Source organism: Nyctereutes procyonoides, unplaced genomic scaffold, assembly GCF_905146905.1.
Source record: "Nyctereutes procyonoides isolate TBG_1078 unplaced genomic scaffold, NYPRO_anot_genome, whole genome shotgun sequence".
NCBI lineage: Eukaryota > Metazoa > Chordata > Mammalia > Carnivora > Canidae > Nyctereutes > Nyctereutes procyonoides.
Genome location: NW_026575049.1, coordinates 51,091,203 through 51,107,394, shown reverse-complemented (window position 1 = coordinate 51,107,394; position 16,192 = coordinate 51,091,203). Strand labels below are relative to the sequence as shown.

The following is a 16,192-nucleotide window of genomic DNA, read 5'->3' as shown; positions in this document are numbered from 1 at the left end:
ATGGAGGCAGGAAGTAATATGACCGATCAGGTCTGACTTGAGTATCCATAATTTTCAAGAGGAATTTTGAAATTCTCAGCTAAGCTAAATTTGCTGAAAAAAAGGAAAAGACTCTAGAATTTATGATTCTCTGCCCATGGGTTTTGAAGAACTATTTACAAGTGTGGAATAGCCCTAAGGTTAAAATGGGGGCAACAAGTTTGTTGCCCTGTCCAAGACAGCTGGACCTCCTGTTCTTTTTTTTTATTTTTTTATGATAGTCACACAGAGAGAGAGAGAGAGGCAGAGACATAGGCAGAGGGATAAGCAGGCTCCATGCACGGGTAGCCTGATGTGGGACTCGGTCCTGGGTCTCCAGGATCGCGCCCTGGGCCAAAGGCAGGTGCCAAACCGCTGCGCCACCCAGGGATCCCTGGACCTCCTGTTCTTATCCAGCAACATGGAAATGGTTGTGGTTCCCTGGATACTCCATGTTGTGGACTGCCCCACCCACCCACATCACCATCCACTGTTATCAGCCCTATTGGTTTCTCATAGTATTGTATACTTTGCTTCTATGGCAGTTAACACTGTAATTAATTTATTTTTTTGAAAATTTGATTGTCTGACTTCATCATACTGCAAATTTCAAGAACCGGGACTATGACTATTTTTTTTTAGAATTGTATCTCAATGCTTACCTAGTACAAGGTATCTTAGTAGCAATCAGTAAATATTTTTGAACCAATAAGCCTTAGCATATTTTTTTTCTTTTTTTTTTCTGCTTGGAATGTCTTCCCAGTTCCAATTCGCCGACGATCTCATATTTATGTTTTCCAAAACCCAGCTTATATCACAACTATCAAATACTGCTCCTTTAAATGAAATTATGGCCTCCTTTCTCTGTACATCTTCTAGACATCTGGATTGCTCTACTCACAATACTGTTCTGTAATTATTTGTTTATATAACTCTCTTGGCAATCAGACTGTGAGCTCCTTAAGTCCAGTGACTGGGCCTTATTATTATTTTTATTCTCAGTATCCAGTGGCATTAGTAGATGCTTATAGATATTTGGGAACTGAGGTAATAAGTGAAGCCTATGTTTTCTGGCCACCTCAACAAAGGAGAAATCTTTTGAAGGGCAGTGGTGAACTGTAGGTTCACAGTTCAGTGAAGGTGCAGAACATCAGTGATGTCCCCAGGTAACATAGGTGTTTCCCTGTACTTTAGAAACCCACTACTTTCCTCCCTCATTCTCATGGCCCAAATGGAGCTTCCCAGACCACTGTCTATGATGTAGCTCAAGACAAAGAATCTTTCTAGGGAGGTGCCTGAATGGCTTAGTCAGTTAAGCATCTGACTTGATTTTGGCTCAGATCATGATCTCAAGGTTCTGGGACAGAACCCTGTGTTGGGCTTCACACTCAGAGTCTGCTTAGGATTCTCTCTCTCTCCCTCTCCCTGCCCCTCCCCTCTTTTTAACTCTCTATTTCTCTCTAAGATAAATAAATAAAATCCAGGGTGCCTGGGTGGCTCAGTTGATTAAGTGTCTGCCTTCAGCTTGGGTCATGATCCTGAGGTCTTGGGGTGGAGCTCCACATCAGACTCCCTACTCAGGGGAGAGTCTGCTTCTCCCTCTACCCCACCCCCCTGCTTGTGCTCTCTTTCTCACATTCGCCTTCTCTCTGTCTCAAATAAATTTTTAAAAAAATATTTAAATATATAAAATCCTTAAAAAAAATTCTAGGTTTTTTTTCTCCGATAGCTGAGCGATAGGAAGCAGTTCTTTCCTCTCTGCTGTTACTAATGTCAAGGTATGAGCACAAGTTATTCCTTACTACTGGAGAATGTAGCCATCTCTAGAGAGTCCTAAGAGGATCAAGTGTCTAGTTCTAGTAAGATCCAGCCATACCTGCCTTTCCGGTATTTGATTTTGTAAGCAAATACATTCCCTTTTGGACTAGACCAGTAAAGTTGTAAAGACTTACTAGTAAAAAATAAAATAAAAATAAAGACTTACTAGTAGGCAGAGCTCAGCTCTCCACCACTGTTGGTCTTCTTTTCCCATTCTTCCCCCAGCCTCTCCTCTAAAAACTTATTGAACAAATAATAAAGAATGTCTGGGAGATAATAGAAAAAATATATATTGCTCACTGCCCCCAGTTCCCAGCACAGAATTCCTAAAACCTTTGTAATTTACTAAGTGATAAGAATAGCAGGAGCACTGTTTGTTCTAATATTTGATCTTTGACCCCCATTCTTGACAAAGAGTTCCTAAATCCCTTGGAATTTCCTGGGTGACAGCAGTAACTCTTGGTGGGCTTCTGGATAGGGGCTGGCCACCAAAAAGACCAAACTGTGATTAGAAGCTTGGAGTCTTCAGCCCCACCTCCCATTCTCTAGAGAAGGGAGAGGCCCTGGAAAGGAGTTAATCATTGATAATGCCTACGTGATAAAGCCTCTGTAAAAATCCCAGAAGTATGAGATTCTGAAAGCTTCCAGGTCAGTGGACACATCCACATATTGGGAGGGTGACATGGCCTGATTCCATGGGGATGGCAGCTCCTGCTCTGAGGAATCTCCTAAACCTTGCCCTGTGTGTCTTGTCATCTGGCTATTCATCTGTATTCTTTATTATATCTTTTAATAAACAGGTAAACCTAAGTAAGTGTTTTCCTGAGTTCTGTGAGCCACTCTAGCAAATAATTGAATCCAAAGAGAGGAGGCCATGGGATTCTCCAATTTGTAGCTAAGTCAGACAGAAGTTGTGGCCAGGCTATGGACTTGTGATTGGCACCTGAAGGGGAGGACAGTCTTGTGGGACTCATCCCTTCACCTGTGGGATCTGAGGCTATCTCCTGGTAGATAGTGTGAGAACTAAGTTAAATTGTAGGGCACCCAGCTTGTGTCACAGAATTGCTTGGTGAGGGAAAACAAACCCTACACATCTGGCATCAGAAGTACGGGGGTGCCTCACTGGCTCAGTCAGTAAAGTGTGTATCTCTTGATTTCAGGGTTGTAGTTTTGAGCCCAACATTGGGTGTAGAGATTATTTACAAATAAAATCTTTAAAAAAATATGTGTTGTGAGTGTGATAGTGGTGTGAGAGTAAAGGAGAAACACAGGAGGAAAGACTGGGTTTGGGTTTTTTTCTTAATACAATATCATTTGGAAGACTTCTAGTTTTCAGATGACCAAATAAAAATGGTCCTGCCCCCCCCCCAGCTCCCTTTTCTCTGAAAAGTTGCCTTTAAACAACAAGAAAAACAAAAATAAGGAACACAGAGTTTATCTTTAGTAAAACTAGGAGACAATTGTGACTCTGGACCAAAGTGGAAGAAGATCAAAGCAAAGTCCCTGTATGGGGCCATGTTAATCAGGAGGAGCTGATTCATTCCGCCCAACTGCAGAAAGGCTCAGGAATTAGTGGCACCACCTACCTGAAAGACAGAGGTGAGGCAAGGGAGTGGATTGGGGACTGCTTAAGAGTGTGTAAGGAACAGCTAGACCTGTAGGTTCCCATCTACTCTACAAAGGGCTAACTTTCCCCCACCCTCAGAGATGAGAGTAGAGCCTCTGGAGAAGCCGAACTAGAAAGTCTCAGAAAATCAGGCACTGAGTAGATCTGGCAGTGAGGTACTAGAGGGTGAAAAGAGGGAAGTAAGGACTTCAGTGACAAGTTCTAATGGCACTTCCTCCCCGCTCCTCCCATAAGAGAAACCCACACTAAAAAAAAAAAAAAAAAAAAAAAAAAAAAAAGAGAGAAACCCACACTGCTAGGGAACAGATCTACCTATGCTAAAATTTAGGGATACCAAATGAAAAACTCAGCTAGCCAGCTAGCCACCTGCATATATTACATTTCAGTAGAAGATAAACACCCTCAAATAAACAGCTTCCAAACAGCTATTAGGTAATTTATTTTAAGATATAAATGGAAAGACAAAGATCACTGGAGATCTGAGGAAAACTTCCAGTATGGAAGTTAGAAACCAGAACAATAATAACAGCAACAATTCAGAGGGGAAAAAACCTTTCAGAGAGAAAAAAAAATTATTCAGTAGGATTGGGAAAAAGGCCTAACACCAGCCTTCTCAACAGCATTTACAACTAGAAGCTCAGGGATTAATGCCATTAAAAGTCTAAGTAAAAGTTGTGGGGCACTTGGCTGGCTCAGTAGGTGGTGCTTGTGACTCTTGATCTTGGGGTTGTGAGTTCAAGCCCCATGTTAGGTATAGAGGTTACTTAAAAATAAACTCTTAAAAAAAAAAAAAAAGCCTGAGTGATAGTTATTTTCAACTTAGAATTCTATACCCACCCACCAAACCCACCCATTGATTATGTAAGAGGATAGGATAGACACATTTTCATACATGCAAAATCTCAAAAAGATATTCCTGTCACATATCCTTTCTCAAAAAGTCACTAGATGATATGTTCCACCAAATGAAGAAATAAACCAAGAAAGAACACAGTGGATTCAGGGAAGAGGGGATCCAACACAGGAGTAAGGCACAGAGTGTCTCCAGGATGATGCAAAAATGAAGTCCCAGAAGAACTCAGAGTAGGTGATGTGGTAGGCCCAGAAGTAACCATGTTAATTTAAGTGGGATGGAAGGCTCCAGGAAAGATGCTGTCAGGGGAAACAAAATGGAGCTACTTGATTATCCAACAGGCTGGTCATATGAGAATTTTTAGTGAGAAGCATTTTATAGAACTGTTAGTGGGTGTGGAAACACAGTTTGTTCAATGAAATCTGGACAAATGACAAAACAGAGGCAGATATCAACTTCAGGACAAACTAAAAGATAGCCAAGAAAGAAAATGCAATCACCATTCTTGAGTCCTCAGCAAACAGTACTTACAGTCCTATTAATTAACACGGAATATGGATTTAGCCAAAAAGTGTGATGCTGGGGGATGAGGGATGGGGCAGAGAAGAGGAAGAGGGCTAATTGCCTTGCCTGCAATGAAAGAAAATCAACGGATAATATCTAACTCCACCAAAAAGGATCATATGCCAAGAAACTTGGAGGCAAATAAGAAACAACTGTAAGAGCTGGAAGTGATGGAGTCTGTAGAATAGGATGGTAACGGTGTGACAGAGCTGTGTGAAAATGCTGTTGGTTTTTTGTTAAAGGCTTTTGGGCACTACTGACCTTTTAAGTTATGTACATATAGTGCTTTGATAAGTAAAAATTAGTTTAAAAATGTCAAGGGGCATCAAATTACTAGATAGCTCAGTTGCCCGCATGTGGCAATTCAGCTCTGCTCTTATGCTTGAAGGATTGAAGATGTGATCAGAGAGCGGGTCAGAGGACGGGTTATGAAGGGCCTTGTGTGCCAACCCAAAGAGCTTGAATTTTATTGTACAGGGAATGGAGAGGCTTCAGGGATCTTAAACAATGGAATAATAGGATTAGACACACTCTCTGAGCATTAGCTTCCTAGACCAGATTGGCCTAGGAAGGACTATAAGGCCACGTTTTCCCCATCAGTGTTTTATTATGAAAAGTTTAAAATGTTTTAGTTACTAGCTTTAAATTTCTATTTATTTATTTTGCTATTTTTATTATACATTATTAAATAATTATAAATTATTTAAATTTGCTATGAAAATTATTCAGAAAAATTGGCTTATGCAGAGAACATCCATATGACTGTCTAGATTCTACAATTAACATTTTTCCATATTTGCCTTCTCACATAATGATCCATCTATCTATCCCTCTGTCCACCTATCAATCCATCTGATATTTTTGATACATTGAGAGACATCAGTATATTTCATCTCAACACTTCAGCATGTATATCATATCTGAGAGTTCTTTTTATAGAAGGGGAAAGCGTAGACTGTGGAATCAGACAGATTCCAATCAGAATCTCAGATTTCTGTTTTAATCCCAGATTATAATTTTGCTATTAGATTATTCAACATAACTGCAGATTTGGGGGGTCTTCATTAAAAAAAAAAGAATAAAATTATTAGGTGTTTATTCCCTGAATTTCACTAACATTAAATTGTATCTGCATTGGTACAACCTTTTTTAGTATGTTCTTTAGTAACTTAAACATATATTTTTCTAGTTAAATAATTACCCCCGTAGTAATTACCAGTTTCTAATTTTAGTTCTAGATTGTTAGCTGTGGGGCAGCCCTGGTGGTTCAGCGGTTTAGTGCCGCCTTCGGCCCAGGGTATGATCCTGGAGACCCTGAATCGAGTCCCATGTCAGGCTCCCTGCATGGAGTCTGCTTCTCCCTCTGCCTATGTCTGTTCCTCCTCTGTTCCTGTGTCTGTCTCTCTCTCTGTGTCTTTCATGAATAAATAAAAATCTTAAAAAAAAAAAGATTGTTAGCTGTATATGTCAACCTCAGAGATCCTATAATCTTGATCATTTTGTCTACCAAAGAGAAGGAATATGATCCTCTTAGTGAGATTCACCACCACTGTCTGACACACTGTCAGAGAGAATCTGCCTCATTTTCCTGTGAAATAAGGCTTAGATCTTAGAAGATGATAGGTTTACTCAGAACAGGAAATGAGCTCTTAGATGCCTTTGGGAACACTAATTGCAATGGGTTAATAATTTATCTTTAATAGTTATCAACAAATATTCATTGAGGGAAATCTTATCAAATACTACAAAATCTTGCTTCTGGTTAATCCTGTCTGCCACATATTTAATAAATGGATTCAGCTTTAGTAACTTCAGCAAATGGAAGCTTATTTATTCAAACACTATCTCTTGATTCTAGGATGCAGAGATGCAGGGATCTTGCCCTCAAGGTACACTCTGTCTAGTGGGGAGTAATATAAGCAAGAAAACTCAAGAAATCATATAGTAGAGAGTAATAAATAGCATAACAGATGCTCAAGATGTAATAGGGTCAAAGCACAGGAGTGGAACCAGCCTCTGTGGAGAAGAGGTTGCTGTCAGGGATCAAGGAAGCCTTTCAGAAAATGCCATACTTGCTTTGTAAAGGAAAGGCCTTGAAAAACCTCACCTGACATAACTTGCATTTTCAAACTGTTTTATTTAATGTCTTTTTATAACTTCTGTTCATTTATTCAACATCTACTGGGGACTGCTCTGTCCCAGGCACTGGCCATGGTTCTGAGAATACAGCAGTGAACTGGGCAGATCATTTTCACAGTCTGAGGAAGTAAGCATAAGTGTGAAAAACATTGTGATAGAGATGTAACAGGGTCTGTAGCAGAGTGGGCCAGCGCTGGCCCAGGGGGGAGGCATGAGCACACAGCTGAACACTTAGATGTTTGCCTGGTCAATGCGAGTTCTGCTCTGTCTTCTCATTGAAAGTGCAGTCATCTGGGATGCCTGGGTGGCTCAGTGGTTGAGCATCTCCTTTCGGCTCGGGGTGTGATCCCAGTTCAGGGATTGAGTCCTGCTTCTCTCTTGCCTGTGTCTCTGCCAATCTCTCTCTGTGCCTCTCATGAATATATAAATAAAATCTTAAAAAAAAAGAAAATGTAATCATCCTCACAGTTATTCTGAATCCTGTACAGGGCCCACACCAGGGACCGGGGTTGTAGTTAGCAGCTCTGAACCCACTGCCTGTTTGGATCTTTTATGCTTGGGAAAGCACTCCTGAATCTTCACCATTATGAAAATAATCTATAGTTTCATAGAGTACCAGAGAGAGTTCTAATTACATTCTTCCAAAGAGTTTTTACTGAGTGTTTATTCCGAGACTGTAGGTCCTGAAATCACTTAATTTCACATGGCAGAAGTTCTCTGCTTGAAACTATAACTCTAGCCAGCAATCTTACAAATGTCCATGATTGGACATGGTGATATAGTGACCTATAGTGATAGGTCACTGTAATTTTCATGGAAGGTGAGTAAGAGGTGCCATCACCAGCTGTCAAAGATGATATATTATAGAAGTTCTTCAGTTTACCAATTTCCACCTTACAAAATCAGACAGATATAACCAAAGCCTGTGCCAGAGCAAAAGCCAGTTAACTCTGCCCATCAACGGATGGCATCAGTAGGAACCAGTATACTATGAGCCTTTCCTGTTACACTTGTACACTTAATAAGTGCTTGTGAAATTCATTGAAAACAAAGTCGGCTTTCCAAATCCCAGAAACAAAGATGTGGCATCAGATCTTGAAGGCCGCTAAGATAGCAGTCATCTAGTGTAGGCTTTGCCAACCAGTAGATTTTAAAGCTTTATCTGGTACCTGTAACCAAGATACTAACCAAGATGAATCTCTTAGGCTCTCATCAATGTCTCTGATTTTCCTGGAACCCCCGTTAAGGAATATAGTTGTGTTAATAGTCCCATGGCCATATTCCAACTTCACTTCTCCCCACATTCATTCAGTGGCTCCAGTGTCAACACCTAAACCTGCTCTTCCTACAAGTGCTCCAACCTAGTCATTGCCGCTTGATGCTTCTGGTTACTCAGGCCAGCAATTTGGATGTCATTCATGACTATTTTACTTTCTTCCACAACTGATGGCTAGTCTATCAGACAGTCTTGTTGATTCCACCTTCAACATATATCTAGAATATGACTTCAGCGGCTGCCATCCTAATCCAAGCTACCATCACTTTCTCCTGAATAAGTGTAGTAGTCTCTTACTTGGAGACAGCATTTCTACCTTTGCCCCTTCTTGTCTTCTCAATAGAAGATAAAATGATCCCTTTAAGACCCAGGTCAAGTCATGTCATTCCTCTAATCAAAGCCCTCTAGTGATTTCCATCTCACAGTGTATATGCTGACATCCTTACCACAGCCTCAAATGCCCTGAATGATGGGAGCTCTTCCCCTCCCTCCTGCTCCAACCACATTGTCCTTCTAATGCATATGGCACTTTCCCATCTCAAGAACTTTTCTTTCTGTTCCCTTGGCCTTCCCTTCTTTCTGCAGGGCTCCTTCACTGTCTTCAGTCCTCTGCTCAAATGCAGCTGTATTGGTGAGGCCTTCCCTAGCCACCATGTAAAAATTAGTAACATCCTTTCCCTTATCTCAAACCTTTCTTTTTCCCCCTACTCTGTTGTTCTCCAGAGCACTTATCATAATCTGATAGACTATGCTTTGCTTGTCTACGTATTTATTGAATATCTCCACCTAAGCTTCATGACAGAAGGACTTTATCTTCTTCCCCTCCATATTTCTAACACATAGGACTCTGCTCATTTTCTAGTATTTAACAAGCATTTGTTGGATAAACAATACATAAGTCGTAGCTTTATTGCTAAAAATGTTATTACTAATATTGTTATGATAATTCAGATTTTTCCTTTGTTAGCAGGCTAACTTCTGTTCACCCTCAAAGACTCTACTTAGGAATTCCAAATTCCAAAAATTTTTTATTTTATCTTCCAGACTGGCTTAGAAGTCTCTTCTCTGAGCTCCCATAACAACCTGAGCATGTCTCCATCAGAGCCCTTGCCACATGACAATGTCTGTTTTACCTGGGGCACTTCTCCACCATTGACCTGTGAGTGGATCACGGTATCTTTCAACTGAGCTTCCCAGGGCTTCACACAATGTTTGGCACATGTTAGGTAAGTCTATAGATGTTCAAAGGAAGAAAGGAGGAATCAAGGGATAAAGAAAAGAAGGAAGGAATAAAAGAATGGATGCAAAGTAGGCTGTAATTTTCATTTCTATTAAAACAAAAACAAAAACAAAAACCCTTTACAAAGTCAGTTAACACACTTCAGGGCAGCCCAGGTGGCTCAACGGTTTAGTGTCGTCTTCAGCCCAAGGCGTGATCCTGGAGACCCAGGATCGAGTCCCACATCGGGCTCCCTGCATGGAGCCTGCTTCTCCCTCTGCCTATGTCTCTGCCTCTCTGTCTTTCTCTCTGTCTCTCATGAATAAATAAATAAAATCTTTTAAAAAAAGGAATTAAGTTCTGACACATGGTAAATCATGGACATTATGAGAACATCATGCTAAGTGAAATAAGCCAGTCATAAAAGAACAAACACTGTGTGATTCCACTTACACAGGTACCTAGAGTAGTTACATTCTTAGAGACGGAGAGTAGAATGGTGATTGTCAAGGGCTAGAGGAAGGGGGAAATGAAGAGCTGGCATTTAACAGGTACAGAGATTCAGTTTTACAGGATGAAAGCATCCTGGAGATGGATGGTGGAATGGTAGTACAAAAATATGAATGTACTAATGCCACTGAACGGTTAAGATGGTAAAGTACGCTGAACCAATGAACCACCCAGGCATCCCCAGAACTTAATTCCTTTTTAAGGCAGAATAATATTCTATTGAATATATACCACACTTGTTTATCCATTCATCTGTCCATGGACACTTCAGTTGTTTCCACATTTTGGCTATTGTGAATAATGTTGCTATGATGAACATGGGTGTATGAATATCTATTTCAAGTTCTTGCTTCACTTCTCTTGCGTATATATCCAGAAGTGGAATTGCTGAATCATATGGTAATTCTATTTTTAAATTTTTGGGGGAACTGCCATACATTCTCAATAGTAGTTGTACCTGTTTACATTCCCACAATGGGCACAAGAGTTCTTGTGCCTCACTAATATTTTTTTTCTTTCCTTCTCTTTTCTTTTTTCTTTCTCCTTCCTTCCTTCCTTCCTTCCTTCCTTCCTTCCTTCCTTCCTCCCTCCCTCCCTCCCTCCCTCCCTCCCTCCCTCCCTTCTTTCCTTCCTTCCTTCCTTCCTTCCTTCCTTCCTTCCTTCCTTCCTTCCTTCCTTCCTTCCTTCTCATAGAAGCCATCCTAATGAGTGAAGTGCTGCAGAGTTCTTAAAATCTGAGTACATCTGCAAATACATTTAAGCTCCCAGTAGTGAGTCTTTAGCCTGAAAGGCAGCCAGTGGTACTGAGGTGAACTTCTGGAATTTGTTCAGCTGCATAGGCACTTATTCCTCTCTCCCCATCTGCTTACGTCTGGCAAAGCCCCACCAGCCACTTTTGAGTGGATTCAGTGGTATAAATTCTTATGATTCCTGGAGCCCAGCTGCTCAGCAACATTCCATATATACTTCTAACCTTACTCTCCTCTTCACAAAAGGCAATTGAAGAGGAACTATATGTGGTTTACTTGCAGGAAAGAGGTAGCATAAAGGCAATAAGCAGGCTGAGTGAGTTATAAAGTAAGAAAGGGAGGCAGATTCTATAGACTCTTATATGTCAGTGGCAAAGCTGAGTGAAGGAATACCTGGAAGGCCCCTTTCCCCAGCCACATCCCACATCACCCCCATCAGCCCCTCACCCCTGGAGTCTAGCTCTGTTCTTAAGAAGCTTTGGTGTTAGATCATTTCTCCCTTATTGCAGACAATTCTAAACATATTTCCAAAAACTTATGTACAGGCTAATGGGAGGGGAGCTATGAATTAAACATTTTAATTTCACAATTAACTGTTACTCTGGGCAAGTCAATAAACCTCTCTACACCTTGGACAAGAAGTCTTTAAGGACCTTGCCAGCTCAAAATAATCTTAATTCTAAAACTTTCAATGATCTAAAAAATGTTTCCTTTTATTTTAGAAATGTTTCATATATATCAAAGCAATTCTGTCTTATTCTGCCCTCAGTGGCAACCTCATTTAAATTGAGTAACTCTAAAAACTTAGAATCAGATGCTTGTTGCTATTTATTCTCTGCCAGAATATTGTAAATGTGTGTGTCTGCATTTGCAGAGAGCTGTGACTTCTCAGTCATTTGCCCTCTTATCTGCCACCACTTCCCAATGTTTCTTTTCTGAAAGCACACGCAAAAATGTTACTAGATTAGATGTAATTATAAAATGCTACCTAGAAGCAAACGTTATATCAAGCATGTGCTCAGTGGTACTCAAAAGCTGTAACTGTTCATGTATCACTCTCTTTTACTCACTCACTGTCAAATTCACTTTGCAAACAGTGTAAAAAAAGACAAAATTCAGAAATGTCACCCTCTCCCACAATATCACCATGATTGAAAGGAACTGAGACTGTTACTGTTATGGGCCAGATGTTTTAATGGGTTTCCCAGCCTGTTGAAAACCATTTCAGGATGCTGAGTCGAGGAGTGTGAAATCTGGAATCACCCAATTGTTTCTGACACACCTTTCAATTGATGCCATCAGGCATTTCTTAGAGTAAGCCACTGCCCACCTTTTAGTCATGTTCTATTTCATCAATTTTTAAAAATAAAAATTATTTATTAAAACCAATTCTTTATACCTATTCATTCACTCATTCTGTGTTCTGAATAAACTTTTAGAAAAAGGTTATGGGGCACCTGGGTGGCTCAGTTTAGCATCTGACTTTTAGTTTTGGTTAGTCATGATCTCGTGGGTTGTGAGATAGAGCCCCACATTGGGTTGGGTTCTGCCTAAGTGGGGAGTCAGCTTAAAGGTTCTCTCCCTCTGTCCCTTCCCCTACTCACTCTCTCACATGCACACTCTCTCTCTCAAATAAATAAATCTTTAAAAAAAGGTTAAACATGCTGCCCCTGAGTTGTTGTGTATGCTCTGATTTATCAATAGTTGTTACCACACGTAGAAGAGAATCTCATAGATAATTCTTAATTTTTAAACCTCTTTTACACTTACTTTGGCAGCATATAGTATACAGGATAGATACAAATCAAATAACTTACTTTAATGATTCTAAAATAAGGTTTGCAGTTTCTCTATGTTAAAAATCTATATTATAAATTATTTCATTTGAATATCAATTGCAAGAAACAAATCACCTCCTGTTTTAAGCAAAAGAGCCTTCAGTTCAGAGAGTTAGGGAATGGTTAGGGAGGCTAATAGGAGTGGGATAAGTTAGGTTCTTTCTAATGACTCCCTGAACATCCCCACTGAACTGTCCTGCCAGAGGAGTACCATAGTCAGGAAAGTGAGTAATCAGAGCCTACTCTGGAAAGTTTAAGAATGTATAAGTGGGGGCGCCTGGGTGGCTCAGTTGGTTAAGCAGCTGACTTGATTTCCTCTTAGGGCATGATCTCCGGGTCCTGGATCAAGCCTGAGTTGGGCTCCATGCTCAGTGGGGAGTCTACTTCAGGATTCTGTCTCTCCCTCCACCCCTACCCCCATTCTCTCTCTTTAAAAATAAATAAATAAATCTTTCTTCTTCTTCTTTTTTTTAAATAAATAAATCTTAAAAAAAAAAAAAAAAGAATAATACACCACTAACTGTGATCCAGGCAAGACTCAGAAGCCTTCACTGCAACTGCCTTTTGACATTTATGAGGCTAGTCTCTGGACACCAGGCTACTGTTGCAGAAAAGCCCAATAATTCTATGACCATCGCTGTCAGCAGCAACACCTAAGAACTCAAGAAGATGGTACTGACCCCTTCTGCTTTCCAAATCTTACATAATGCACTGAATTGGTACGATCTGTTTCATACCTAGAACCAACTGCAAGGGAGTATGAGTAGTGTGAGGTTTTTTTAAACACAGGTAATCATTAACTATTATTGTCATAAGTATTATAAAGGCAAAACACAGAATATACTAAGAACACATAACAGGGTTATCTGACTTTGTCTGCAAAGGTCAGAGACATTTTTCCCCCTTGTATTTTTTTTTTAAGATTTTATTTATTCATTCATGAGAGACAAAGAGAGAGAGACAGAGAGAGAGAGAGAGAGAGAGAGAGAGAGAGAGAGAGAGGCAGAGACACAAGCAGAGGGAGAAGCAGGCTCCATGCAGGGAGTCCAACACTGGATTAAATCCTGGGTCTCCAGGATCACGCCCTGGGTTGAAGGCGGCGCTAAACCACTGAGCCACCTGGGCTGCCCTCCCCCTTGTATTTTTATAACAAATTACACAGTCTCTTCTATACATTGCCTTTTTCATTTAATAGAATATCTTGGATATTACCATGTATCAACATATAATGAGCTTTTACATTCTTTTTTTTTTTATGACTGCAAAGCATTCTACAGTATAAATGTATGTAATTAGTCTTACCATTCCCCTCTCAGCGGACGTTTGGGCAGTACCCAGTCCTTTGCTATCACAAATATTGCTGCTGTAGTGAATGGCCTTGTATTTACATAATTTCCCATGTGTACAAGAGTATTCATGGGATGATTCCTAAAGTAGAACTGCTCAATCAGTGGGCATATTGTTTATAATTTTGTTGTTCATGTTGTTGTTATTTGTAATTTTTTAAAGAAAAATATTTAATCCATTGTTCATTTTTTTGAATAATAATACACACATAGAGTAAAAAAAGAAATAAAATGGAACAAAAAGATAGATAGAAGGAAAGCAGATTTCAGGCCACCTGGGTGGCTCAGTGGTTGAGCCTTTGGTTCAAGTAGTGATCCCAGGGTCCTGGGACAGAGTCCTGCATCAGGCTCCCCACGGGGAACCTGCTCCTCCCTCTGCCTGTTTCTCTGCCTCTCTGTGTCTCTCATGAATAAATAAATAAAATCTTTTTTAAAAAAAGAAGAAAAGTAGATTTCCTTCATAATTCATACAGAAATATTCAATGTATATATAAGCACATAGATACACACGTATCCACATACACCCATATACAACATACGAACATATAAATTAATATGCAGAATTTCTCTTCTTTGGAATTTTTTTTTCTGATTTTTCTGATTTTTTTTTTCTGCATATAGTCTATGGACATTTTGCTAAGACATAGAGACCCCAGGCTAAGTGTAACATTGGGTTAGAAACATCCTTCATTACTGTCTCATCATTTCCTCTTTAGTGTCCATGCATGGACTTTCCCTGTGCCTGTGTGATTACTCTGCAGATAAGGATGGTTATGGATGTGGGCTCTTCACAGCCCGTGGCCTCAGATTTTCTGACAAAATCTTCTGTGCTTTGTGCAGAGTAGTCATTGTGGGAACCTCCTCCATAATCTGACAGATTCCCTCTGCCCTTCTCCTGGTTGAATCTTCTGTTTCATCTGGCCCACATATTTTTTCATGCTTTCCTTCCTTAATTTGATGGAACATGTTTTGCAACAGTTTTCTGGGAAAGGTCCATGGAAGGTAAACTTTTTGAGATCTGGGTGTCTGAAAATCTTTTTATTCTATCTTCCCACTTGATTGATAAGTGACTGGATATAGAATTCTGAATTAGGAGTATTTTTCCTTCAGCTTTGAAGGCGTTGCTCCATGGACTTCTGGTTTTAAGTGCTTGCTGTTTACAAGTCTGAAGCTCCTCCATGTGATGGAAGGATTTCCTTTCTCTTTGTTCCCAGTGAAATTTCATGATGACGCACCTCTGCGTGAGTTCATCTGTTCTCTTAGGCATCCAACGGGTCCTTTCTTTCTGGAAACCCTGAGTATTCTCTTGAATTATTCATTGCTGCTTTCTTCTTCTCCTCTGTTATTTAGATGTTGGATTTCCTGACTGTTTCACTCCTGTTTTCTTTCTTGTGGTCTTTTTGCTCTATTTTCTGGGAAATTTCCCCAACTTCATCTTCCAAAATTTCTTTTGAGTTTTTTTCATTTATGTTTTCAGTTTTAAAGAGCTCTTTTGTTTGTTGTTGTTTGAATTTTTTCATAGCATTCATTGTGCAGACTCTTCTCATTTCCCTAAGGATATTGATATAGTATTTTTAAAATATATTTTGTTTTTCCTAAAAGGATTCTTTCTTTCAAGTTGCTTTTTTCCCCTATTTGTTTGCTTTGGTCTTTATCTTCTATCTTAGAGTCTGTCCTTAGATGTCTGGTAATTAGTTATCTGTACATGATTTAAAGTGAGGGACTAGGGGTTGCCTGCGTTGCTCACTTAGTAGAGCATGCAACTCTTGATCTTGGAGTTGTGAGTTCAAGCCATCATGTTTGATGTAGAGTTTATTAAAAAAAATTTTTTTTTAATGGGCGCCTGGGTGGCTCAGTCAGTTAAGTGTCTGCCTTCAGCTCAGGTCATGATCCCAGGGTCCCTGGATTAATCCCAGGTGGGGCTCCCTGTTCAGTAGGGAGCCTGCTTCTCCCTCTCTCTCTGCCCCTCCCCCTGCTTGTGTTTTCTCTCTCTCCCTCTCTCAAATAAAATCTTTTTTTTTTTTAAGATTTTATTTTATTTATTCATTCATGATAGACATAGAGAGAGAGAGAGAGGCTGAGACACAGGCAGAGGGAGAAGCAGGCTCCATGCCGGGAGCCCAATGCGGGACTTGATCCCGGAACTCCAGGATCATGCCCTGGGCCAAAGGCAGGCACTGAACCGCTGAGCCACCCAGGGATCCCCTCAAATAAAATCTTTTAAAAAAATTTTTA

At 40.1% G+C, this 16,192-nt stretch overlaps 1 long non-coding RNA gene across 3 annotated transcripts in view; it reads left to right on the top strand.

The window, feature by feature from the left end:
- Nucleotides 1-16,192, top strand: part of LOC129511524 (uncharacterized) — a 62,620-nt gene that overhangs the window by 34,420 nt on the left and 12,008 nt on the right. For all 3 annotated transcript variants that reach the window (XR_008664854.1, XR_008664852.1, XR_008664853.1), the window contains one exon: nucleotides 9,340-9,521. This is a non-coding gene — a long non-coding RNA (uncharacterized LOC129511524). The remainder of the gene's footprint in view (nucleotides 1-9,339; nucleotides 9,522-16,192) is intronic.